General features: G+C 45.0%; 1 protein-coding gene across 16 annotated transcripts in view; it reads right to left on the reverse strand.

The window, feature by feature from the left end:
* The window catches only part of LOC138669913 (protein 4.1-like), a 405,915-nt gene that overhangs the window by 297,378 nt on the left and 82,289 nt on the right, over nucleotides 1–26,248 (reverse strand). Inside the window, exon 1 of one of the 16 annotated variants that reach the window (XM_069756777.1) lies at nucleotides 12,041–12,323. The exons of 11 other annotated variants lie outside the window; for them this stretch is intronic. The gene's annotated coding sequence lies outside the window, so the exon portion shown is untranslated. Of the gene's footprint in view, nucleotides 1–11,949; nucleotides 12,324–26,248 lie in introns of those variants that run through there. 4 more of the 16 variants (XM_069756781.1, XM_069756773.1, XM_069756771.1 and 1 more) reach the window with 4 other exon arrangements.

Raw genomic sequence — 26,248 nt, forward strand, 5'->3', positions numbered from 1 at the left:
CATTCATTGTTCACAGTCTCCCCTGCCGAAGATTTATATGCCTCAATAAAGGACTGAATTTTAAAGAGCGGTGAGTGCTCTCCAATTTTCTCTTCTTTTTTTTGGAGGCAACAGAAAAAACAACCATGACATACAAATACAAAGACTTTCCATTTCTACCAAACATTGCAATAAAAACTAGTTGTATTGAAATCTCCCTCTTTAAACACTCTGTGGTTTGTTGCCAATAATAGGATAGTCATTTCCACGAGAAAATCCACCAGGATGACACTCACAAGATGCATGCCGTAGCCAGCAGCTTCTTGTGTAAATGACGCCACAAGCAGGTCCAACTCAGCGTTCACTTATCTTATACTCACTACTCCAGAGTTTTCTGCTTTTTCTTTTAGGGCTCATACTCACGTGCGAGCAAAACGGACGAGTGCAATCCGATAAAAAAAAAAAAAAATCGGATTGCACTCGGACCAATGTTAGTCAATAGGTGACATCTCATTTTTAAATTTTTCTCAGCGAAATCTGACTGAGGAAAAAAAAACGCATAGCACTCGCACCATGCGAGTGCTGTCCGATTTTTACGCACCAGTGTTCTTTGAGAAGTCGGCAATTCAGCGCAGTGTACAGTAAAATCAAACTGAATATATATATATTTTTTTTTTTTTTTTACACACACAGTTACATGAAAAAGTTTGGGCACCCCTATTAATCTTAATGTTTTATAAAAAAATTTTTTTTTGCAACAGCTATTTCAGTTTCATATATCTAATAACTGTTGGACACAGTAATGTTTCTGCCTTGAAATGAGGTTTATTGTACTAACAGAAAATGTGCAATCTGCATTCAAACAAAATTTGACAGGTGCATAAGTATGGGAACCACACCAGAAAAGTGACCTTAATATTTAGTAGATCCTCCTTTTGCAAAAATAACAGCCTCTAGTCGCTTCCTGTAGTTTTTAATGAGATCCTGGATCCTGGATGAAGGTATTTTTGACCATTCCTCTTTACAAAACAATTCCAGTTCAGTTAAGTTTGATGGTCGCCGAGCATGGACAGCCCTCTTCAAATGATCCCACAGATGTTCAATGATATTCAGGTCTGGGGACTGGGATGGCCATTCCAGAACAGTGTAATTGTTCCTCTGCATGAATGCCTGAGTAGATTTAGAGCGGTGTTTTGGATCATTGTCTTGCTGAAAGATCCATCCCCTGCGTAACTTCAACTTTTTCACTGATTCATGAACATTATTGTCAAGAATCTGCTGATACTGAGAGGAATCCATGTGTCCCTCAACTTTAACAAGATTCCCGGTGTCGGCATTAGCCACACAGCCCCAAAGCATGATGGAACCTCCACCAAATTTTACTGTGGGTAGCAAGTGTTTTTCTTGGAATGCTGTGTTTTTTGGCCGCCATGCATAATGCCTTTTTGTATGACCAAACAACTCAATCTTGGTTTCATCAGTCCACAGGACCTTCTTCCAAAAAGAAATTGGCTTCTCCAAATGTGCTTTTGCATACCTCAGCCGACTCTGTTTGTGGCGTGCTTGCAGAAACGGCTTCTTTCGCATCACTCTCCCATACAGCTTCTCCTTCTGCAAACTGCGTTGTATAGTTGACCGATGCACAGTGACACCATCTGCAGCAAGTTGATGCTGCAGCTCTCTGGAGGTGGTCTGAGGATTGTCCTTGACTGATCTCACCATTCTTCTTCTCTGCCTTTCTGATGTTTTTCTTGGCCTGCCACTTCTGGCCTTAACAAGAACTGTACCTGTGTTCTTCCATTTCCTTACTATGTTCCTCACAGTGGAAATTGACAGGTTAAATCTCTGAGACAGCTTTTTGTATCCTTCCCCTGAACAACCATGTTGAATAATCTTTGTTTTCAGATCATTAGACAGTTGTTTTGAGGGGCCCATGATGCCACTCTTCAGAGGAGATTCAAACAGGAGAACAACTTGCAAGTGGACACTTTAAGTAGCTTTTCTCATGATTTCTCATACACCTGGCTATGAAGTTCAAAGCTCAATGAGGTTAGAAAACCAAAAAAAGTGCTTTAGTAAGTCAGTAAAAAGTAGGTAGGAGTATTTAAAACAAGGAAATGATAAGGGTGCCCATACTTATGCACCTGTCAAATTTTGTTTGAATACTTGCACATTTTCTGTTAGTACAATAAACCTCATTTCAAGGCAGAAACATTACTGTGTCCAACAGTTATTAGATATATGAAACTGAAATAGCCGTTGCAAAAAAAAAAACAATTTTTAGAAAACATTACGCTTAAGACTAATAGGGGTGCCCAAACTTTTTCATATAACTGTGTGTGTATGTATATAATTATATATATATATATATATATATATATATATATATATATATATATATATATATATATATATACACATACATACATACATACATACATACATACATACATATATATATATATATATATATATATATATATATATATATATACACACACACACACACACTAGCTGAAGAGCCCAGCATTGCCTGGGCATAGTAAATATCTGTGGTTAGTTATAGCACCTCACCTCTCTTATTTTCCCATCACGCCTCTCATTTTCTCCCTCACTCCTCTCATTTTCCCCCTCACTCCTCTCATTCCCCCCTAACACTTGTCATTTCGACCTCACATCTGTCATTTTCCGATCACTCCACTATTTTCCCTCACTCCTCTCATTTTGCACTCACACCTTTTCATTTTCACCTCACACCCCTCATTTTCACCTCAGTATATACATGTTTGTCATCTCCCTTATATATAGTATACACCTGTATGTCATCTCCCCTGTATATAGTATATACCATATACAGGGGAGTTGACACACAGGTATATATCTGTGTGTCATCTCCTCCTGTATATAGTATATACCTGTATGTCATCTCCTCCTATATATATAGCATATACCTGTATGTCATCTCCTCCTGTATATAGTATATACCTGTATGTCATCTCCTCCTGTATATAGTATGTACCTGTATTTCATCTACTCCTCTATATAGTATATACCTGTGTGTCATCTCTCCTGTATATAGTATATACCCATGTGTTATCTCCCATGTACATAGTATATATCTGTATGTCATCTCCTCCTGTATTAGACCTCGTTCACACGTTATTTGGTCAGTATTTTTACCTCAGTATTTGTAAGCTAAGTTGGCAGCCTGATAAATCCCCAGCCAACAGGAAGCCCTCCCTCTGGCAGTATATATTAGCTCACACATACACATAATAGACAGGTCATGTGATTGACAGCTGGCGTATTTCATATATGGTACATTTGTTGCTCTTGTAGTTTGTCTGCTTATTAATCAGATTTTTATTTTTGAAGGATAATACCAGACTTGTGTGTGTTTTAGGGCGAGTTTCGTTTGTCAAGTTGTATGTGTTGAGTTGCGTGCGGCGACATGCATGTAGCGACTTTTGTGAGATGAGTTTTGTGTGGCAACATGCGTGTAGCAACTTTTTGTGTGTCGAGTTGTATGTGACAGGTTAATGTAGCAAGTTTTGCGCATGGCGAGTTTTATGTGTGGTGCCTTTTGAGTATGTGCAAGTTTTGTGTGAGGCAACTTTTGCATGTGTTGCAACTTTTATGCATGTGGCAATTTTTCCACGGGTGCAAGTTTTGCGTGTGGCGAGTTTTCCATTGAGGTGAGTTTTGCACATGTGGCGAGTTTTGCGTGAGCCTAGTTTTGCATGTGGCGAGTTTTGCGAGTGGCGAGTTTTGAGCGGCGACTTTTGTGTTTCGACTTATGTGGCGAGGTTGGTGTATGTGTGGTGAAATGTGTGCTGAGGGTGGTATATGTGTTCAAGCACGTGGTAGTGTGTGGCACATTTTGTGTGCGTGTTCATATCCCCGTGTGTGGTGAGTATCCCATGTCGGGGCCCCACCTTAGCAACTGTACGGTATATAGTCTTTGGCGCCATCGCTCTCACTCTTTAAGTCCCCCTTGTTCACATCTGGCAGCTGTCAATTTGCCTCCAACACTTTTCCTTTCACTTTTTCCTCATTATGTAGATGGGGGCAAAATTGGTGAATTGGAAAGCGCGGGGTTAAAATTTCACCTCACAACAATGAAGCTCTCGGGGTCCAGACGTGTGACTGTGCAAAATTTTGTGGCTGTAGCTGCAACGGTTCAGATGCCAATCCCAGACATACACACACACACACACACACATTCAGCTTTATATATTAGATATCTCTCTATCTACTATATAATTGTCTTCGGGCCACTTCCTTCTTTCTGTCTCTGTTTTTCTGTCATGAATATTCATTGGTAGCAGCCTCTGTCTGTCATGGAATCCAAGTCGCTGATTGGTCTCGCCAGCTGCCTGTCATAGCTGCCGCGACCAATCAGCCATGGCCACAATCCGATTAGTCCCTCCCTACTCCACTGCAGTCAGTGCCCGGCGCCCGTTCCATAGTACTCCCCGCAGTCAGTGCCCGCTCCATACTCCCCGCAGTCAGCGGCCGCTCCATATTCCCCTCCAGTCACCGCTCATGCAGGGTTAATGCCAGTGGTAACGGACCGCGTTATGCCACGGGTAACTCACTCAGTTACCGCCACTATTAACCCTGTATGACCAAGTTTTTACTATTGATGCTGCCTATGCAGCATCAATAGTAAAAAGATCTCATGTTAAAAATAATAAAAAAAGACAAAAAACCTGCTATTCTCACCTTCCGTAGTCCGACGATGCGCTCCCGCCAGCTTCCGGTCCCAGAAATGCATTGCAAAATTACCCAGAAGACTTAGCGGTCTCGCGAGACCGCTAAGTGATCTGGGTAATTTCACAATGCATCCTGGGAATGCAAGATGGCGGCAACCGCACGCATCGCCACAGGTTCGCTGGATCCCGCCGGCTGAATATAACACTTTTTTATTTTAATTATTTTTATTTTTTTTAACAGGGATATGGTGCCCACACTGCTAAATACTACGTGGGCTGTGTTAGATTCTGCGTGGCTGCTATATACTACCTGGCCAGTGTTCGATACTATGTGGATTGTGTTCTATACTGCATGGGCAGTGTTATATACTACGTGGCTGCTATATATTACGTGGCCACTGTTCTATACTACATGGCTGCTATATACTGCGTGGGCAGTGCTATATATTACGTGGCCACTGTTCTATACTACGTGGCTGCTATATACTGCGTGGGCTGTGCTATATATTACGTGGCCAGTGTTATATACTGCGTGGCCTGTTATATACTACGTCGCCTGTTATATATTGCGTGGGCTGTTATATACTATGTGGGCTGTGTTATATACTGTGTGGCTGCTATATACTACGTGGGCAGTGTTATATACTACGTGGATGTGTTCTATACTGCGTGCTATATACTACGTGGCCACTGTTAGATACTATGTGGGCTGTGCTATATATTACGGGCTGTGTTATATACTGCGTGGCTGCTATATACTGTGTGGGCTGTGTTATATACTACGTGGGCTGTTATTTACTGCGTGGCCTATATTAACGCATCGGGTATTCCACAATATATATGTATATAGCAGCCACATGGTATATACCACAGGCCACGTAGTACTCCTATATACTACGTGGCCTGTGCTATATACTATGTGGCTGCTATATACATACATATTCTAGAATACACAATGCGTTAGAATCGGGCCACTATCTAGTAAGAGTGTGAATATATATATATATATATATATATATATATATATATATATATATATATACCAAAAGTTTGGACACACCTTTGTGTAAAACAACTCAAAATATGTCTTCTATTCTAGGTTTCTGCAAAGTAGCCACCTTTTGCTTTGATGACTGCTTTGCACACTCTTGATGAGCTTCAAGAGGTAGTCACCGGGAATGGTCTTCCAACAATCTTGAAGGAGTTCTCAGAGATGCTTAGCACTTGTTGGCCCTTTTGCCTTCACTCTGCGGTCCAGCTCACCCCAAGCCTTCTCGATTGGGTTCAGGTCTGGTGACTGTGGAGGCCAGGTCATCTGGAGTAGCACCCCATCACTCTCAGTCTTGTTCAAATAGCCATTACACAGCCTGGAGGTGTGTTTGGGGTCATTGTCCTGTTGAAAAATAAATGATGGTCCAACTAAACGCAAACCGGATGGAATAGCATGCCGCTTTAATATGCGGTGGTAGCCATGCTGGTTCAGTATGCCTTCAATTTTGAATAAATCCCCAACAGTGTCACCAGCAAAGCACCCACATACCATCACACCTCCTCCACCATGATTCACGGTGGGAACCAGGCATGTAGAGACCATCCGTTCACCTTTTATGCGTCGCAAAAAGACACGGTGGTTGGAACCAAAGATCTGAAATTTGGACTCAGACCAAAGCACAGATTTCCACTGATTTAATGTCAATTCCTTATGTTCTTTAGACCAAACAAGTCTTTTCTGCTTGTTGTCTGTCCTTAGCAGTTGTTTCCTATCAGCTATTTTACCATGAAGGCCTGCTGCACAAAGTCTCCTCTTAAGTCTATTCAGCAGGACTATCAGCTGTGTATCCACCAGGCTTCTGCACAACACAACTAATGGTCCCAACACCATTTATAAGGCAAGAAATCCCACTTATTAAACCTGACAGGGCACACCTGTGAAGTGAAAACCATTCCTGGTGACTACCTCTTGAAGCTCATCAAGAGAATGCCAAGAGTGTGCAAAGCAGTCATCAAAGCAAAAGGTGGCTACTTTGAAGAACCTAGAATATAAGACATTTTCAGTTGTTTCACACTTTTTTGTTAAGTATATAACTCCACATGTGTTAATTCATAGTTTTGATGCCTTCAGGGTGAATATACAATTTTCATAGTCATGAAAATACAGAAAAATCTGTAAATGAGGTGTGTCCAAAATTTTATATATATATATATATATATATATATATATATATATATATATATATATATATATATATATATATATATATATATATATATATATATATACACACACACACACACACACACACACGCGCGCGCGCACGCACACACACACACACATACATGCATACCTTATATACTCGAGTATAAGCCGAGATTTTCAGCCCACTTTTTTGGGCTGAAACTGCTCCTGGCGCGGTCCCTTGCTTCCCCGGCACTGAAGCTTCTTCCTGTAGTGAGCGGTCACATGGTACCGCTCATTACAGTAATGAATAAGCATATTCATTACTGTAATGAGCGGTAACGGTGACCGCTCACTACAAGAAGAAAATGCGGCACCGGGGAACAGACGTGCATCGACGGCGCCCAGAACAGGGGGAGTATGATGGGGGCAGTGCGCGATATTCACCTGCTCCTCGTTCCACCGTCGGCGCCGCTGTGTCTTCTGCAGTGACGCAGGTCAGAGGGCGCGGTGACGCGATTAGTGTGCGCACCGCCCTCTTCCTGAACCGACGGTGCAGAGAATAGTGAAGACACAGCGGCGGAACGGAGAGCAGGTGACTATAGCAAGTGTCTGGGGCCGGAGAGGTATGTCATTTTTTTTTTTTTTAATCACAGCAACAGCATCTGGGGCAAATATCTGTATGGAGCATCATATGTTGCCATGTGCAGCATGATATAGGGGCAAATATCTGTATGGAACATCTTATGGGGCCATGTGCAGCATATGGGGGCAAATATCTGTATGGGGCATCTGTATGGGGCCATGTGCAGCATGATATGGGGCCATATATCTGTATGGAGCATCTTATCGGCCATAATCAGCATTTGTGCAGCATTATATGGGGCATAGTTTAATTTGGAGCATCTCATGGAGCCCATCATAAACTGTATGGAGCATTATATGGGGCGTATTTTGTATGGAGCATCTTGTGGGGCCCATCATGAACTGTATGGAGCATTATATGGGGCTCCTGATTCAATATGGATATTCAAAAACACTTAACCTACTGATGTCTCAATTAATTTTACTTTTATTGTTATCTATTTTTATTTTTGAAATTTACCAGTAGCTGCTGCATTTTCCACCCTAGGCTTATACTCGAGTCATTAAGTTTTCCCAGTTTTTTTGTGGCAAAATTAGGGGTCGGCTTATACACGAGTACATACAGTAATTTTAATATATATATATTTATATTTATTACACTAGATGGTGGCCCGATTCTAACGCATCGGGTATTCTAGAATATGCATGTCCACGTAGTATATCGCCCAGCCCACGTAGTATATCGCCCAGCCCATGTAGTATATCGCCCAGCCCACGTAGTATATCGCCCAGCCCATGTAGTATATTGCCCAGCCCACGTAGTATACAGCACAGAGCCACGTAGTATATTGTCCAGTCACGTAGTATATTGTGCAGTCACGTAGTATATTGCCCAGCTACGTATGTCACAGGTTAAAAAATTAAAAAAAAAAAAAAAAACATACTCACCTTCCGAGGGCCCCTTGTAGTTCTGTCACATGACCGTGACGTCACGGCAGGTCCTTCTCGTGCAGGACCTGTGATGACGTCGCGGTCACATGAAGATGCTGAGGCATCATCAATAGTAAAAATTTGGTCACACAGGGTTAATAGCGGCAGTAACGGAGTGAGTTACCCGCGGCATAACGCGGTCCATTACCGCTGGCATTAACCCTGTGTGAGCGGTGACTGCGGGGAGTATGAAGCGGGCGCCGACTGCAGGGGAGTAGGGAGGGACTAATCGGACCGTGGCTGTCGCTGATTGGTCGCGGCAGCCATGACAGGTAGCTGGCGAGACCAATCAGCGACTTGGACTCCATGACAGACAGAGGCCGCGACCAATGAATATCCGTGACAGACAGAAAGACAGAAGGACAGAAAGACGGAAGTGACCCTTAGAAAAAAAAAATTATATATATATATACACACACACTTTTTTTTTTTCTTCAACACACTTCTCTATAACAACTTTACAAATGGTCCAGTTGTGAGAAAAGGAAAGGGACCGTTCTTGGATGAAGTGAAATAATGTCATAATGCATGGAACACAGAACTGATGATACCGGTGATAAAAGCATATCCCCAGGCAGTGCCGCCCATAGTGCTAACAAGTTAATGCCTACCCATGTGGGGGAGGGCATCGGCGGACAGTTATGCACGCCAAAAAGGAGAGAATATAAGTTTCACAGCGAGTTTATGAAAAGAAAGTCTCTTGAAGCAGTTTCTATTTGAAAAACCTCAGTCTTTTAGAACTCAAAAAAACAACAAAAAAAACAACATCATTGCTGGCCCCACTGGAGCTTTCAATCTAAATTCCTCATCAGTGTGTCTTTGGGAGGAAAGCGGAGAACCCAGAGAAAACACGTGGAGAACATACAAACTCCTTGCAGATGGTGTAATTGAGTCCAGGACCCCAGCACTGCAAGGCTTTGATGCGTAGCCATTCATGCCGCTGACAATTTCCATTTTTACCTCTCATTCTTTTAAGAGCCATAATATTTTTATTTTCTGGCCACAAAGCTGTATGAGGGTTTGTTTTTTTGCAGGACGAGTTTTGAATGACTATTCATTTTATCATGTGATGCACTGGAAAGCGGGAAAAAAAATTCCAAGTGTGTCGAAACTGCAAAAAAAGGGCAATTCCACATTTTTTTTTCTTTTTTATTATTTACCATAATTAGTAATTTTTTTTTTAAGAAAACTTTTTTGCTTGTGTCGCCAGTTTCCAAGACCCATACTGTTTTCAATTTTCAAAAATATGGGGCTGTTTGAGAGCTTATTCTTTGCTCTCTGCACTGACTTTTCTACCGATACCATTTTGGGGTAGATACGATGTGTTGATCACCTCTTATTGCAATGTTCTGACAGTCAAAAAAAATACAAAACAATTCTTGGGTTTGAGGTTTTTTTTGTTATGCCAAGTATCTGTATTTTTTAACAAATTTTTAATGGAGCAAAGGGCGAAATATTTGATCTTCTCCCCCCCCCCCCCCCCCCTATATTTCTAAAGATCTTTTTTCCACTTTTCACAATATTTCCCAGTCCCCTTAAAGGTCTGGAACCTGTGATTATGCTATGATATAAATAGCAGGCCTTTCACTCGGCTACCATGCAAACCCATCAGTGCCCCACAATGATGACATGGAATCTCCAATGGCGCATATTATGACACGCATCCCCTATCTGCACGCGTTTAATGTCAGATTGACAAACGAGATTAACAGTTGTGGATGGAGCTCTACTTCGCCTGCGGCTGTTAGAGGAAGATGATGGCTGAATAATTCAGTAGTCATCTGCATGGAAAGATGCAGGCACAGCTTGTGAGCCCACATAGTCAAGGACCCAACATATGATGTAACCATTCATCATATATCAGGAAGAGGGGTTAAAGAAGATGTAAATACTTTTATGCCTAAAAGAGTGATAGGTACCTTTATTGGCTAACCACAAAACTTATATTTGCAAGTTTTCAGAGTTAAAAAAAAAGTTATTTCACACAATTTTACAAAAGAATCGCTGAGACAAAAGCACAACTTTGAAGAGATTGTTACAACAGGACATTTGTTCATGAGGTGGATGCTGCAATGCCTCATAAGAGATAAGCAAAGGTTAAAGGGGTTGTCTGGTCTAAAAAGTTAATCCTCACAGTGCGCACTCTGTGAGGAACCTCAAGTGTCAGCTTCGGTAACGCTGTTCTTGGCGCACTCAATACAAGTGTATTGCGCAAGGCCGGAAACAGTCTAGTCGGATTTTGGCCAAGAGTATGCATATCGCATATTTGCGGTCACGTGACTGACAGACAATCTAGGCGTGGACAACGGAGAATCTCCACAGCATGCAGGGAGTGCAATGTAAGGATTCACAAATCTGCAGTCACAGAGTGACTGCAGACTTGTTGTTTTAGACAAGACAAACCCTTTAAAAAAATGGTTATGAAAAGAGATCAGTTCATAAACCTCCAAAGCAACAAACTTCAACTTCCAATATTCTTGTAAAAAACTATTATTTTTTTCTAAACCTAAAATAGGTACACGCACTAAAAGAAAAAAAAATAGCTTTCAAACAGCTGTGATGCAAGTTCTGGAAAAAAAAATCCACAATAGTTAAAACCGTAGAATTATGTACACCAAAATAAAATAAAAAACAACGTACAGACCTAAAGTATTAGCGTGAGCACAGAACAACAAACAACATTCCCCAAAGCTAACACATGGCTCAAAGGGCTGCATTGTTTAAATGGAGAAATGTTTCTGTGGCTGAGAATCTTATTCAGCTATTCTCCTTCAAAAGGGCACCAGCTTTTGTCTAAGATAGTTCCAGTAAGGCTATGTGCACACGTCGTGGATTGGCTGCTGCGGATTTGCAGCAGTTTTCCATCCGGTTTACAGTACCATGTAAACCTTTGGAAAACAAAATCCGCAGTACACATGGTGCGGAATATTCCGTGCAGAAACTCTGTGGTTTATTTTCTGCAGCATGACAATGCTTTGTGCAGATTCCACAGCGTTTTACACCCGTTCCTCAATAGGAATCCGCATGTGTTAAAACGCAGGTGAAATCCACACAAAACCCTGGAAATCAAAAACTGAATGGAAAAATCCACAGAGATCCACAACGTGGGCACATAGCCGAATAGTAGATTGGAGAGCACTGTGCATCCAGTTGTCCTACTGCAGCACTTTGTTTAGTCACATCTCTAAATGAAGTTGGTCATCCCTATCTACAATTTGAAGTGCAGAAGAAACCAAAATGTTTTACAAAGTGATCTGTGGTTTCCACTTTCAAATAAAAGCTCTGCGTAATTTCAATGAAATGAATGATACATCCAAGGAACATCATCAGCAATACTAAATTAAAACGTTAGTTTTCTTTAAAAGAATAACAAGCACACAACAAGTAGGCTGGCCCTTGGTCTAATTATTTTATAGATCATAAACTGCAGTAATTGATATAACATGCACAGCTACATGTCACAGGACACTGAAAATAGACAATACCTCTAGAAATAACACTGACCTTTAAACGCCAAGCAGCAGCAATGAGTATCTTCTATTTGCCAGCTACACCCCAGGTGCCAGCTGCTCCATCAACTAATAGGTTATCATACCTCTACTAACGCCTCCTCTCCACCTCTCTGGATTGAACGTCTTGATGCCCCCAGGAAAGCAGAGGGGAGGAGATGATGAATGTATTCCGAAAACCTTGCAGATGGTAAACAATAAGAAATCTCCTCCATACAAACACTCTGGAGTCTTCACACTATTAGTGCCAATAGAGTCCCTTTCCAGCTATTGTCCTGCTGCTTTATTTCCCATACTATGGGAATATTTTACAGGAATACAAAAGGAGGATCCAGCGCGAGAGTGTTATGGAGGAGTAAGGGGCGTATCAAAGTGGGGGAGGTGGCTGAGGAGGCTTTGTTTACGATGGATAAAGGAGGGTTTATTTATTTTGATGGAGTTCAGGCTCAGCTGTAACCTGCAATCCTCAGGGATGTAAAAGAGGGAGGTGAAAAGGCAAAGATAGTGCCACACAAACACAATAAGATGGATTGGTGACGGAGGACATGTTGAAGATGAGCAAATCCATTAGATCATTAATAATAATGGAATACATGCGTGTTGGTGTCAAATTAGATATGGCTACGAATGGAGGAGTGCCAAGTATCGCAGTCACAGAATAAAATATATAGACACAGATACATACACGTTCGGTGCAACTTGCTGGTGACCTTCTGATTGTACAGTGCCTAGTTTGGACCGGATTACAATTTATTTATTTTTAACGTAACCGCTTCATGACCCAGCCTATTTTGACCTTAATGACCTGGCCGTTTTTTGCAATTCTGACCAGTGTCCCTTTATGAGGTAATAACTCAGGAACGCTTCAACAAATCCTAGTTGTCCGGAGATTGTTTTTTCGTGACATATTGAGCTTCATGTTAGTGGTAAATTTAGGTCGATAATTTTTGCGTTTATTTGTGAAAAAATGGAAATTTGGCGAAAAATTTCACAAAAAATAGTTAATAAATAACATTACCCACATGTCTACTTTACATCAGCATAACTTTGGAAACAAAATTTTTTTTGCTAGGAAGTTATAAGGGTTTAAATTTGACCAGCGATTTCTCATTTTTACAACGAAATTTACAAAACCATTTTTTTTAGGGACCACCTCACATTTGAAGTCAGTTTGAGGGGTCTATATGGCTGAAAATACCCAAAAGTGACACCATTCTAAAAACTGCACCCCTCAAGGTGCTCAAAACCACATTCAAGAAGTTTATTAACCCTTCAGGTGCTTCACAGCAGCAGAAGCAACATGGAAGGAAAAAAATGAACATTTAACTTTTTAGTCACAAAAATGATCTTTTAGCAACAATTTTTTTTCCCCCCAAGGTTAAAGAGAGAAACTGGACCCCAAAACTTATTGTACAATTTGTCCTGAGTACGCCGATACCCCATATGTGGGGGGGAACTACTGTTTGTGCGCACGACAGGGCTCGGAAGGGAAGGAGCGCCATTTGACTTTCAATGAAAAATTGGCTCCAATCTTTAGCGGACACCATGTTGCGTTTGGAGAGCCCCTGTGTGCCTAAACATTCGAGCTCCCCCACAAGTGACCCCATTTTGGAAAGTAGAACCCCCCAAGGAGCTTATCTAGATGCATAGTGAGCACTTTGAACCCCCAGGTGCTTCACAAATTGATCCGTAAAAAAGAAAAAGTACTTTTTTTTCACAAAAAAATTCTTTTAGCCTCAATTTGTTCATTTCCACATGGACAACAGGATAAAATGGATCCTAAAATGTGTTGGGCAATTTCTCCTGAGTACACCGATACCTCATATGTGGTCACAAACCATTGTTTGTGCACACGGCAAGGCTCGGAAGGGAAGGAGTGCCATTTGACTTTTTGAATGAAAAATTAGCTCCAATCGTTAGCGGACACCATGTTGCGTTTGGAGAGCCCCTGTGTGCCTAAACATTTGAGCTCCCCCATATGCGACCCCATTTTGAAAACTAGACCTCCCATGGAACTAACCTAGATGTGTGGTGACTAGTGTTGAGCATTCCGATACCGCAAGTATCGGGTATCGGCCGATATTTGCGGTATCGGAATTCCGATACCGAATTCCGATATTTCACGCGTATCGGATACCGGAACCGGAAGTTCCCAGAATTCAAACTGCACGCAGCAGCCACTGAGGAATGAATGGAAGTGTGGGCACATCCTGTTTAGCATGGTGGGCATGTAAGTACTGGCAAGGCTGTGATTGGCTGCTGAAATGATGTCACTCTGCACTATAAAAAACGCTGCCGCCATTTTGTGCTTCCTCTGCTGTGATTTCAGTTAGGGACAGGACGCTGTGTTCTAACTGAGGGCCAGTTGAGATAGCTAATTGCTTTATTTTGCTTTTCCAAGGCTAATTTAGCAAACGCTGTGTGTTCACCTTGCTCTTGCCTTGCAGCGCTGTTTTAACAGCGTTCTGCAAGGGGTGTGTGTGTGTGTGTGTGTGTGTGTGTGTGTGTGTGCAGCTCACTCTGTAGTTTGTGTGCAGCCATATACCCGGTTCTATTCAGCTCAGGGGGGGTTCACACTGCCTCATACAGTTCTTCTATCCATTGTCCTTTTTTGCTTATAGTGCAGCCTGCTGCACATTTTTTCTAAATTTTCCTATTAGTGTTTTTCCACCCGTCTCCAGCTAAATTGTGGAAAAACACTACATAGGATAACCTAGAGGGGGGTTTTTGGGCCTTGCAGCGCCATTTACGGCTGTCTGCACGGTCTCCGTGTGAGAGCAGCTCGCCCTGTAGTCTGTGTGCAGCCACAGCCGATTGTATTCAGCTCAGGGTGCGTCACTGCCTCATACCGTTGAATAACTTGTCCTTTTTTTCAAATAGTGCAGCCTGTTGAAAATTTTTCCAAAAATTTCCTATTAGTGTCTTTCCACCCGTCTCCAGCTAAATAGTGGAAATACACTACATAGGATAACCTAGAGGAGGGTTTTTGGGCCTTGCAGCGCCGTTTACGGCTGTATGCACAGTCCCCGTGTGAGTTAAACTCGCTCTGTAGCCCGATCTGCAGAAAGAAAAAAAAGTAAAGTTCACCAAACACCACTTAACACTTGTGTAGGCCACATTTTATAAATAATAAAGTCTAGTCCACACTTTACAACATTAGTGTTTCTTACACCTGTTAGGAGGAGCATTTCAGGAATAAGCACACTAAGGCCTTAGTACTTTTCTGCTTATCTTTATCTGTCAACCAAGATGAAGAGGGCAGGGAGTAAGGCACGTGGGCGTGGGCGCGGAGCAGGGAGAGGAGCAGGGAGAGGACGTGGTGATTCTGTGCCTGCTGCGGGCACCGGTGACTCATCATCACTCAGTTTCAGCAGGGAACAGTCCTTCATGCGCAGCTTTGTCGGAGAGCGCCGTGCACCGCTGCTGCGTGAAGATCAAATTGAAGCCGTTGTCGGATGGATGGCAGCTAACGCATCGGCATCGACTTCAATTAGTGCCACATCCTCTCAGGCACAGACCACTGGAGAGCAGCCATCTGTCTCTTCACCACCTGCCAAATTGGCCAGGCAGTCAGAGAGCCCAGGACAGGAGCCGTCTCTACTTCTGTTCTCTGAATCTCTTGGTTTGGAAACAGGGGGCCAGCCAAGCAGCATTGGAGAAATGGAAGAAGAGGCAGTGTGCAGTGATGCCCAACAGCTTTGTCTCTCTGACTCTGAAGAGGCGGGTGGGCCAGTGCCTGCGGTGACCACAGCGCAGTACGCATCTGATGATGAAACTCAGGTGCCGCTTTCTGGTGCGTACTGTGCTGCCGAGACTACCCAGGAGGAGCAGTTGGTGGCAGAGGGTAGTGGAGATGATGAGGTCCTTGACCCATCGTGGCGTGAGGAACAGGAAGGTGGTGGGAGCAGCTCTGAGGAAGAGATTCCCCTAACGGGTCAAAGAGGGAGAGGGAGGGGGAAGACTGCGGAGCCTGTAGCCTCCACTTTGGCACCCGTTAGGAGCCGGTCTCTTTCAAAAGCCAAAAAGGGCGCTCCCAAGACTTGCAGTGCCTGGTCCTTTTTTGACACAGTTGCAGATGACATTTGTTTTGTCAAATGCAAGCTGGGTCATCAGAAAGACAAAAGAGGTAAGTGTCAGCAACCTCAATACCACAAATATGTGGAAACATGTGCGGACCAGGCACGCGGTGGAGTTACAAAAACACACTGAAGACCTAGGCCAACCAACAGCGGCAGCTACCACCTCTTCAGCTCGTGTTGCCTCTTCCTCCAGCTCACGCACAGCTGGTTCGGCTTCCTCCCAGGATCGCCATGGAAGAACCTCTGGCACTGTTGTCCAGAGACCTAGTGTAATTCCACCCACAGCACCACATTCCCAGTCATCCTCACACTTCCAGTCTACTCTACAGCCATCGGTAGTACAGGCATGGGAGAAAAGGCGGGCATTCTCGGCCAACCACCCCCGAGCACAGGCTCTGAATGCAGGCATTGCCAAACTTCTGTCACTGGAAATGCTCTCATTCAGGCTGGTGGAGACTGACAGCTTCCGTGACTTGATGGCATTGGCAGTCCCACAGTACAAGGTGCCAAGCCGCTTTTACTTCAGCAGGCAAGCTGTCCCTGCCCTGCACAAGCATGTGGAGGGACACATAAAACACGTGCTACTGAACGCCGTCAGTAGCAAGGTCCACCTCACCACCGATGTGTGGACCAGTCAACATGGACAGGGGCGATACATTTCCCTCACTGCCCATTGGGTAAATGTTGTTGAGCCAGGTACAGATCGTGCGAGTGGCGCAGGACGTGTCCTGCCCACTCCAAGGATTGCAGGAATCCAGTCTGTACGCATTGACTCCTCCTCATACACAAGTTCCTTGGAATCATCGCTGCAGGAGCCGTCACAGTCCACCTCCACATGGACCCATGAACGTTTACCTGTTACGACCGACATGAGCACAGCCGTGGCCAAACGTCAACAGGCCGTCTTGAAACTTGTTTCTTTGGGGAATCGAAGCCACACAGCGCAGGAGCTCTGGAATGCCATCAAGCAGGAGAGCGATGTGTGGTTTGTGCCAGCAAATCTCCAGCCAGGCATGGTAGTGTGTGACAATGGCCGAAATCTGGTGGCAGCTTTGGCCATTGGCAACCTCACTCACATCCCATGTCTGGCACATGTGCTCAATTTGGTTGTGCAGAGTTTTCTGAGGGACTATCCGGATCTTGAGGCACTGCTGCACAAGGTCCGCCTAGAGTGTGCTCACTTGCGGCGTTCCAGCTTGGCAAGATCCCGCATTGCTGCTCTGCAGCGCCGATTCCGCCTTCCGGAACACCGCATCATATGTGACCTACCTACCAGGTGGAATTCCACGTTACATATGTTGGAGCGGTTGTGTGAGCAGCAGCAAGCAGTAATGGAGTGCCAGCTGCATCAGGCGCAAAAAAGTCACAGTCAGCGCCGATCAGACTTCACAACCAAAGAGTGGGCAACTATGAAGGACGTCTGCCAGCTTTTGCGTCCTTTAGATTATTCCACGCGGATGGCAAGTGCAGATGATGCACTAGTCAGCATGACTGTCCCCCTTATCTGCCTGCTTCAACAAACTTTGCAAGCGTTAAGGGATGATGTTGTGGAAGAGGTGGAGGATGAGGAGTCACCTTTTCCATCAGCTTCTGGAGAGTCAGTGCCACGTGGTTCCTCGCAAAGGGGTACGCAAGGGCCACTTTGTGAGGAGGATGAGGAGGAGTCAATGGAGGAGGAAGAGCTCCGTCCAGAGGAGGGAGTTAGACAATTGTCCAGTGGTCAGTGTGTACAGCGAGGGTGGGGTAATGATGAGCGGGCAGAGATCATGTCTCAAGCAGGGGACAGCGTTTCTGGGCCAGTTGGCAGTCTGCAGCACATGGTTGATTTCATGCTGCAGTGCCTGAGAAACGACCGCCGCATCGACCACATTCTCAACATGCCTGATTATTGGGTGTTCACCCTCCTCGATCCTCGCTACCAGGACAACGTCCAAAACCTCATCCCAGCGTTGACCCGGGAGCGTAAAATGCGGGAGTACCACGACACACTGGTGAATTCCATCATCTTCTCCAGTCCAACTGAGAGGAGTGCTGCTAGTGCTTTACAAAGCAGCTCAGTGCGTCGAGGCAGTGGAGGAGGCTCTGCACAAAGAGGGAGCAGAAGCAGTGCCTCTGCCCAAGGCAAGACCAGTATGGCACAACTGTGGCAAACTTTTGTGTGCCCGCCCCAAATGTCTACACCATCACCGGCGGCTCCAGTCAGCAGGAGGCAACGGTTCCGTCAGATGGTGACAGACTACGTCTTGCCCTCTTACTGTACTCCCAGACGGCTCTTCCCCGTTCAAGTTTTGGGTCTCTAAGCTGGATACATGGCCAGAGCTAAGCCAGTATGCATTGGAGGTGCTGGCTTGCCCTGCGGCTAGTGTTTTATCGGAACGTGTCTTTAGTGCCGCAGGTGGTGTACTAACAGACCGTCGCATGCGACTATCCTCAGATAACGTTGACCGGCTTACTTTTCTGAAAATGAACCAGGCCTGGATCTCGCAGGAATTTGCCACTCCTCTGCCTGATTAAGTAATTGGGTGTCATCCAGGTCTCCTGATGTGTTCATCTTTTTACCACCTGAACTGCTATTCCTGGGCTCCAACACCGCCAGATGCGGCTCAGAAGTGCAGGCTGCACAGTCAAAACATACGACCCAGTGTTATTGGGTTTCAGTAACGTCAGCTGATCCCCAGCTGTGTAGCCGGCAATGTGTCCTGCGACCGCCACGCTGGCACAACAACCTAAATGTAAGGGAACCTGTCTCCCCTCCCCCCTGGCGTTTGTTACTGAAAGAGCCACCTTGTGCAGCAGTAATGCTGCACAAGGAAAAGGTAGCTCGTTTAGTTTAGCTCCTTGCACACGCAGAACTTAACACTTATATAATGTGTTCACTGATACCGTTATACCGTCCCGGAGCTGGGACTTTCCTTCGTAAAGTGACGCAGCACAGCCGTCATTCCTACCCCCTTGGTGCCGTGCGCTGCCTCCTCAGCGTTGTTTTAAGCTGTCACGGACCCTACGCTGTTCTGTTATCCCTTGTCCATGCCCAATTTGCGCTGCCTGTCTTCTGACATAATTTGGTGTCAGGCTGGCTGCGCCTGTGCGCCCGCGCTGCTCCTGCTTACCCTTTGCTCCAACACCGTTAGTTGGGGCTCTAGAAAGACAATCTTGAATAGGCAACGCATCCGTGTTCCAGCACCGCCAGCTGGTTCTCGGCAGTGTTTTGGTCACGGGTACTCCCTCGTGCCCAGCCTGGTTCCAGCACCGTCAGCTGGTTCCGGAAAGAGCCTTTGGCTTAGGTGCCTCCTTCTGGGTATCCGAGTTCCGCCAACGCCAGGCGGTCCTTGGTAGTGCTTTTAAGCGCGGGCACCTACAGCTTAGTAACCGTGTTCCAGCACCGTCAGCTGGTCCTAGGTGCCATTGGCTCTTGCACACTTGGGCAACGCATCCGTGTTCCAGCACCGTCAGCTGGTTCTCGGCAGTGTTTTTGTCACGGGTACTCCCTCGTGCCCAGCCTGGTTCCAGCACCGTCAGCTGGTTCCGGGTAGTGTCAAGCTCACTGAGACGCCTATGCGTTGCCCCGTCGTGTTGCGGTCGGGTTAGCCAACTCCATGGTGCCTCCAGTTTAGGAGCTTCCTATGTGGGCTGCGTGAATTGGCAGTCAAGGCTGGTTCTGTAGTGCCAGTAGGCCAAGCTCCCCCTGTAGGACTGTTGGGGTTCGGTAACTGCGGCTGCCTCGCGGCCTAGCTGTTCTCTCCTCTCCTGTGGACCTTCTGGTCCACATCCTGGTTCCAGCCCTGTCAGCTGGTTCTCGGCAGTGTCTTTTGCTCTTGTACCTTCTGCTCCCCATCCTGGTTCCAGTACCGTCAGCTGGTTCTCGGCAGTGTCTTTTGCTCTTGTACCTTCTGCTCCCCATCCTGGTTCCAGTACCGTCAGCTGGTTCCGGGCAGAGCCTTTGGCTTAGGTGCCTCCTTCTGGGTATCCGAGTTCCACCAATGTCAGGTGGTCCTTGGTAGTGCCTTCAGGCACGGGTACCTCCTGCTTAGTAACCGGGTTCCAGTAACGTCAGCTGGTCCTCGGTAGTTCCATTGGCTCTTGGACCTTCGGCTACCCATCCGGGTTCCAGTACCGTCAGCTGGTTCTCGGCAGTGTCTTTTGCTCTTGTACCTTCTGCTCCCCATCCTGGTTCCAGTAACGTCAGCTGGTTCCGGGCAGAGCCTTTGGCTTAGGTGCCTCCTTCTGGGTATCCGAGTTCCGCCAACGTCAGGCGGTCCTTGGTAGTGCTTTTTAGCACGGGTACCTCCTGCTTAGTAACCGGGTTCCAGTAACGTCAGCTGGTCCTCGGTAGTTCCATTGGCTCTTGAACCTTCGGGTAGCCATCCGAGTTCCAGTTCCATCAGCTGGTTCTTGGCATTTTCTCAGCCTTCTTGTACCTTCTGCTACATTTCCAAGTTGAAGACCCTAAAGACGACGACCCGGAAGACCACCCCTAAGATGACGACGACACCAGAGAAGACAACCAGTGAGATGACGACCCTGAAGACCACCCCGATGACGACGACGGAGACGACGACCCTGGAGACGACGACCCTGGAGACGACGACATGGAAGACCGAGAAGCACAAGAACAAGAGGCTGCAGAACAAAGAGCAGAAGAACATTAAGCATAACACTTAATATCAGAGCAAAAGATATTATCTAAATTATATGCAGAAGAAGACTAAAGGTACCGTCACACTAGACGATATCGCTAGCGATCCGTGACGTTGCAGCGTCCTCGCTAGCGATATCATCCAGTGTGACAGGCAGCAGCGATCAGGCCCCTGCTGTGCTGTCGCTGGTCGGGGAAGAAAGTCTAGAACTTTGTTTCGTCGCTGGACTCCCCGTAGACATCGCTGAATCGGCGTGTGTGACACCGATTCAGCGATGTCTTCACTGGTAACCAGGGTAAACATCGGGTTACTAAGCGCAGGGCCGCGCTTAGTAACCCGATGTTTACCCTGGTTACCATCGTTAAAGTAAAAAAAACAACCGCTACATACTTACCTACCGCTGTCTGTCCTCGGCGCTCTGCTTCTCTGGTCTGGCTGTGAGCACAGCGGCCGGAAAGCAGAGCGGTGACGTCACCGCTCTGCTTTCCTGCTGCCCGGCGCTCACAGCCAGAGCAGAGAAGCAGAGCGCCGAGGACAGACAGCGGTAGGTAAGTATGTAGCGTTTGTTTTTTTACTTTTAGGATGGTAACCAGGGTAAACATCGGGTTACTAAGCGCGGCCCTGCGCTTAGTAACCCGATGTTTACCCTGGTTACCGGGGACCTCGGGATCGTTGGTCGCTGGAGAGCTGTCTGTGTGACGGCTTTCCAGCGACCAAACAGCGACGCTGCAGCGATCCGGATCGTTGTCGGTATCGCTGCAGCGTCGCTTAGTGTGACGGTACCTTAAGCAGTGTATGGGGGTGAGTCCGTTCCTCCTCGTGGTGCCCCTGGATAAAGCCTGATGCTGCAGGCCAAACTGAACGCGGACAAATGTAACTTTTGTGACAGGCAGAACGGAAGGTGTAATCTTCAAACTTTTATAGATAACAACTACAGGAATGCCTGTCACAAATGAGAATATGATGAAGAAGTAGAATAGGAAGAATAATAATAGTTGAATAAAATGAATATGTAGAATAGGAAGAATAATAATAGTTGAATAAAATGAATATGAAGAATGTAATTAAAAAAAAATAGGTAGAAGATGAAGAAGAAGATGAATAAGGTGAAGAAGTTGATGTCAAAGATGCTGATGATGATGATGATGAAAGTGTGGGAAAAGTAAAAAAAAAAAAAAGAAGGGGAAGGGCGTGGAATAGTGAAACATCAATATCTGACAAAATAAAAAAAAATTTACATAGTCAATATCTTTGTCACTCCGAACGTCTTTAAAAAAAAAAAAAAAAAATCATGCTATTCTATTTGATTGGGCTAAACCTCTATGCCTTTAATGTCTCCGCCACCTCCCCAAATACATCCTGCATTATTCTTAGTTGTTTTCCTTCATGTAGAATGAACCTACAAGGAAAGAAAGGGTTTATTTTAATTCCGATATTTTGGTCCCATTGACTTGTATTGGGATCGGGTATCGGTATCGGCGATATCCGATATTTTTTGAATATCGGCCGATCGAATCCGATACCGATACTTTCCGATATCGGAAGGTATCGCTCAACACTAGTGGTGACCACTTTAAACCCCCAAGTGCTTCACAGAAGTTTATAACGCAGAGTTGTGAAAAAAAAAATCATTTTTCTTTCCTCAAAAAATATTTTTTAGCCCGCAATTTTTTTTTTTCACAAGAGTAACAGGAAAAATTGGACCCCAAAAGGTGTTCTGTTTGTCCCGAGTACACTGATACCCCATATGTGGGGGGAACCACTGTTTGGGCACACGTCGGGGCTCGGAAGAGAAGTAGTGACGTTTTGAAATGCAGACTTTGATGGAATGGTCTGCGGGCGTCATGTTGCATTTGCAGAGCCCCTGATGTGCCTAAACAGTAGAAACCCCCCACAAGTTACCCCATTTTGGAAACTAGACCCCCCAAGGAACTTATCTAGATATGTGGTGAGCACTTTGAACCCCCAAGTGCTTCACAGACGTTTACAACTTTGAACCCCCGTGAAAATAAAAAATCATGTTTCTTTCCTCAAAAATGATGTTTTAGCAAGCAATTTTTTATTTTCACAAGGGTAACAGGAGAAATTGGGCTCCAATAGTTGTTGCCCAGTTTGTCCCGAGCACACCGATACCCCATATGTGGGGGTAAACCACTGTTTTGACGCATGTCGGGGCTCGGAAGGGAGGGAGCACCAAATGACTTTTTGAACGCAAGATTGGCTGGAATCAATGGTGGCGCCATGTTGTGTTTGGAGACCCCTGATGTGCCTAAACAGTGGAAACCCCTCAATTCTAACTCCAACACACCCCTAACCACAGCCCTAACCCCAACACACCCCTAACCACAAGCCTAATCTTAACCCTATTTCCAACCCTAGCCCTAATTCCAACCCTAACTCTAATTCCAACCCTAACCCTAAGGGTATGTGTCCACGTTCAGGATTGCATCAGGATTTGGTCAGGATTTTTCATCAGTATTTGTAAGCCAAAACCAGGAGTGGAACAATTAGAGGAAAAGTATAATAGAAACATATGCTCCACTTTTGCATTTATTACCCACTCCTGGTTTTGGCTTACGAATACTGATGAAAAATCCTGACCAAATCCTGATGCAATCCTGAACGTGGACACATACCCTAAGGCTATGTGCCCACGTGGCGGATTCGTGAGAGATTTTTCCGCACCATTTTTGAAAAATCCGCAGGTAAAAGGCACTGCGTTTTACCTGCGGATTTCCCGCGGATTTCCAGTGTTTTTTGTGCAGATTTCACCTGGGGATTCCTATTGAAGAACAGGTGTAAAACGCTGTGGAATCCGCACAAAGAATTGACATGCTGCGGAAAATACAACACGGCGTTTCCACGCTGTATTTTCCGCACCATGGGCACAGCGGATTTGGTTTTCCATAGGTTTACATGGAACTGTAAAGCTGAAGGAAAACTGCTACGAATCCGCAGCGGCCAATCCGCTGCGGATCCGCACCGTGTGCACATAGAATTAGGCTAAGGGTATGTGCACACGATGCGAAAAACGCTGCAGATCCACAGCGTTTCTGCAGCTGCGGGTCCGCAGCAGTTTCCCATGAAAAATCCGCAGAGGACCAGAATACGTGTGCGCATTCCCTAACCCTAACCCTAGTTCTAACTCTAGTGGAAAAAAAAAATATTTTCTTTATTTTATTATTGTCCCTACCTATGGGGGATCACAGTGATCAAAATGTACATGGAACGAATCTGCCAGCCGGCAGCGCCCATGGAGAAGACTGACAGACACCGGGAGGCTCGGTAAGTATGAGGGGGGGGGGGGGAGATCTGGGCACAGGGGGGCGTCATCGGAACATGGGGGAGCGGACAGGAGGACAGGGGAGCAGACAGGGCGACGGAGGGGAGCGGAGCACAGGACGGAGGACCGGGGAGGCGATCGGTGGTGTTGGCGGGGGGGGGGGGGGGGGGGGGGGTTTGTAGGGGGGGGGGGCACATCAAGGTTTCCAGCCATGGCTGGATTGTAATATCTCACCAGTTTTCATAGGTGAAATATTACAAATCGCTCGGATTGGCAGTTTCACTTTCAACAGCCAATCAGAGCGATCGTAGCCATGAAGGGGGGGGTGGGGGGGGTGAAGCCACCCACCCTGGGCTAAAGTACCACTCCCCCTGTCCCTGCAGATCGGGTGAAATTGAAGTTAACCCTTTCATCCGATCTGCAGGGACCCGATTATTCTGTGACACAGCATATGCGTCACAGGTCAGATTGACACTGACTTTCATGACGCATACGCTGTGTCACAGGTCGGGAAGGGGTTAATTTGCACTTGGTCACTTTTTCTGATAAGGTAGTTTTTTAATAATAATAAAAGTTACATTTTAAATAAATTCTCTGTGCTGTTTGGTAGCTGCAAAACGCACCAACTGCTGAAGCATCCGCCATGAAATCAATTGCCATTCTTAGTATTGACAGACTTCAGAATTTCTTCCCTGGGAGTCCTGTCTTTAAAGGGGCACCGTCACCTGAATTTGGAGGGAACAATCTTCAGCCATAGGGGCGGGGTTTTCGGGTGTTTGATTCACTCTTTCCTTACCCGCTGGCTGCATGCTGGCTGCAATATGGGATTGAAGTTCATTCTCTGTCCTCCGTAGTACATGCCTGCACAAGGCAATCTTGTGATTAGGGTCTCTGTTGTGATGACCCCACATGGTCTGAGGGGCAAGTTCCTTAGTTGATGTAAAAAGACATAAATCCATGCTACAAATTCATTCCTCCACTAAGGCTGTCAAAGGTCGTCATCAGTCGCCATACAATAAGAGAAAAAAGAATGGATCTACCTGTGGCAATAAAAAGGTATTGCCACAGGTAGATCCATTCTTTTTTCTCTTATTGTATGGCGACATGTGCAGATACACATTGATTTTAATGTGTCTACGTGAGGAAACTGTCACCTCACGTACCGGAGCCACTGACGTGTGAAACCGGCCTAAGAAACACTGTTGCCATAAAAGGGATGTGTATGTCCGCTACTATGAACAAGGTAGGTGGTACACTTAATTTGGTCTTTTAGATGTGAGCGTCAAATGTGCAGAGTTTGTACAAACTCATAGTAGATTGCTAGAAATGATTAAACATGCCTATACCAGTGTCAAAAGCAAGTAATGAGAGATGACATGAGGTCACAGCCCCACAAAGTGACTACATACTGATGAACAGATGGATAACAGATTTTCGAGAAAATATCCCTACTGTAATCAAATACGTACTGTTAATTGTTTTCAGACAGATCAGAGTATTAGGAACATTTCAGCTGCATTCACACAGTGGAGCCAAGACGATAAATTCTGATTAAAAGCCACATTCAGTGTGTACAATGGTGAAAAAAAAATCCAGATGTATAGGTGAAATGTAGGTAATTGTACAGTACACCGTGGAACATATTGCTCGGCAAAGAATTTTTTTCTGCATTTCTTTGTTTTAACCCCTTTACCCCCCAAGGGTGGTTTTCACGTTAATGATGGGCCAATTTTTACAATTCTAACCACTGTCCCTTTATGAGGTTATAACTCTGGAATGCTTCAACGGATCTTGGCGATTCTGACAATGTTTTCTTGTGACATATCGTACTTCATGATAGTGGTAAAATTTATTTGATATTACCTGCGTTTATTTGTGAAAAAAACGGAAATTTGGCAAAAATTTTGAAAATTTCGCAAATTTCCAACTTTGAATTTTTATGCCCTTAAATCAGAGATATGTCACACAAAATACTTAATAAGTAACATTTCCCACATGTCTACTTTACATCAGCACAATTTTGGAACCAAAATTTTTTTTTGTTAGGGAGTTATAAGGGTTAAAAGTTCAACAGCAATTTCTCATTTTTACAACACCATTTTTTTTTTTTTTTAAGGACCACATCTCATTTGAAGTCATTTTGAGGGGTCTATATGATAGAAAATACCCAAGTGTGACACCATTCTAAAAACTGCACCCCTCAAGGTGCTCAAAACCACATTCAAGAAGTTTATTAACCCTTCAGGTGTTTCACAGGAAATGGAATGTTTAATTAAATATGAACATTTAACTTTT

This window comes from Ranitomeya imitator, chromosome 3 (genome assembly GCF_032444005.1).
Source record: "Ranitomeya imitator isolate aRanImi1 chromosome 3, aRanImi1.pri, whole genome shotgun sequence".
Classification (NCBI taxonomy): Eukaryota; Metazoa; Chordata; class Amphibia; order Anura; family Dendrobatidae; genus Ranitomeya; species Ranitomeya imitator.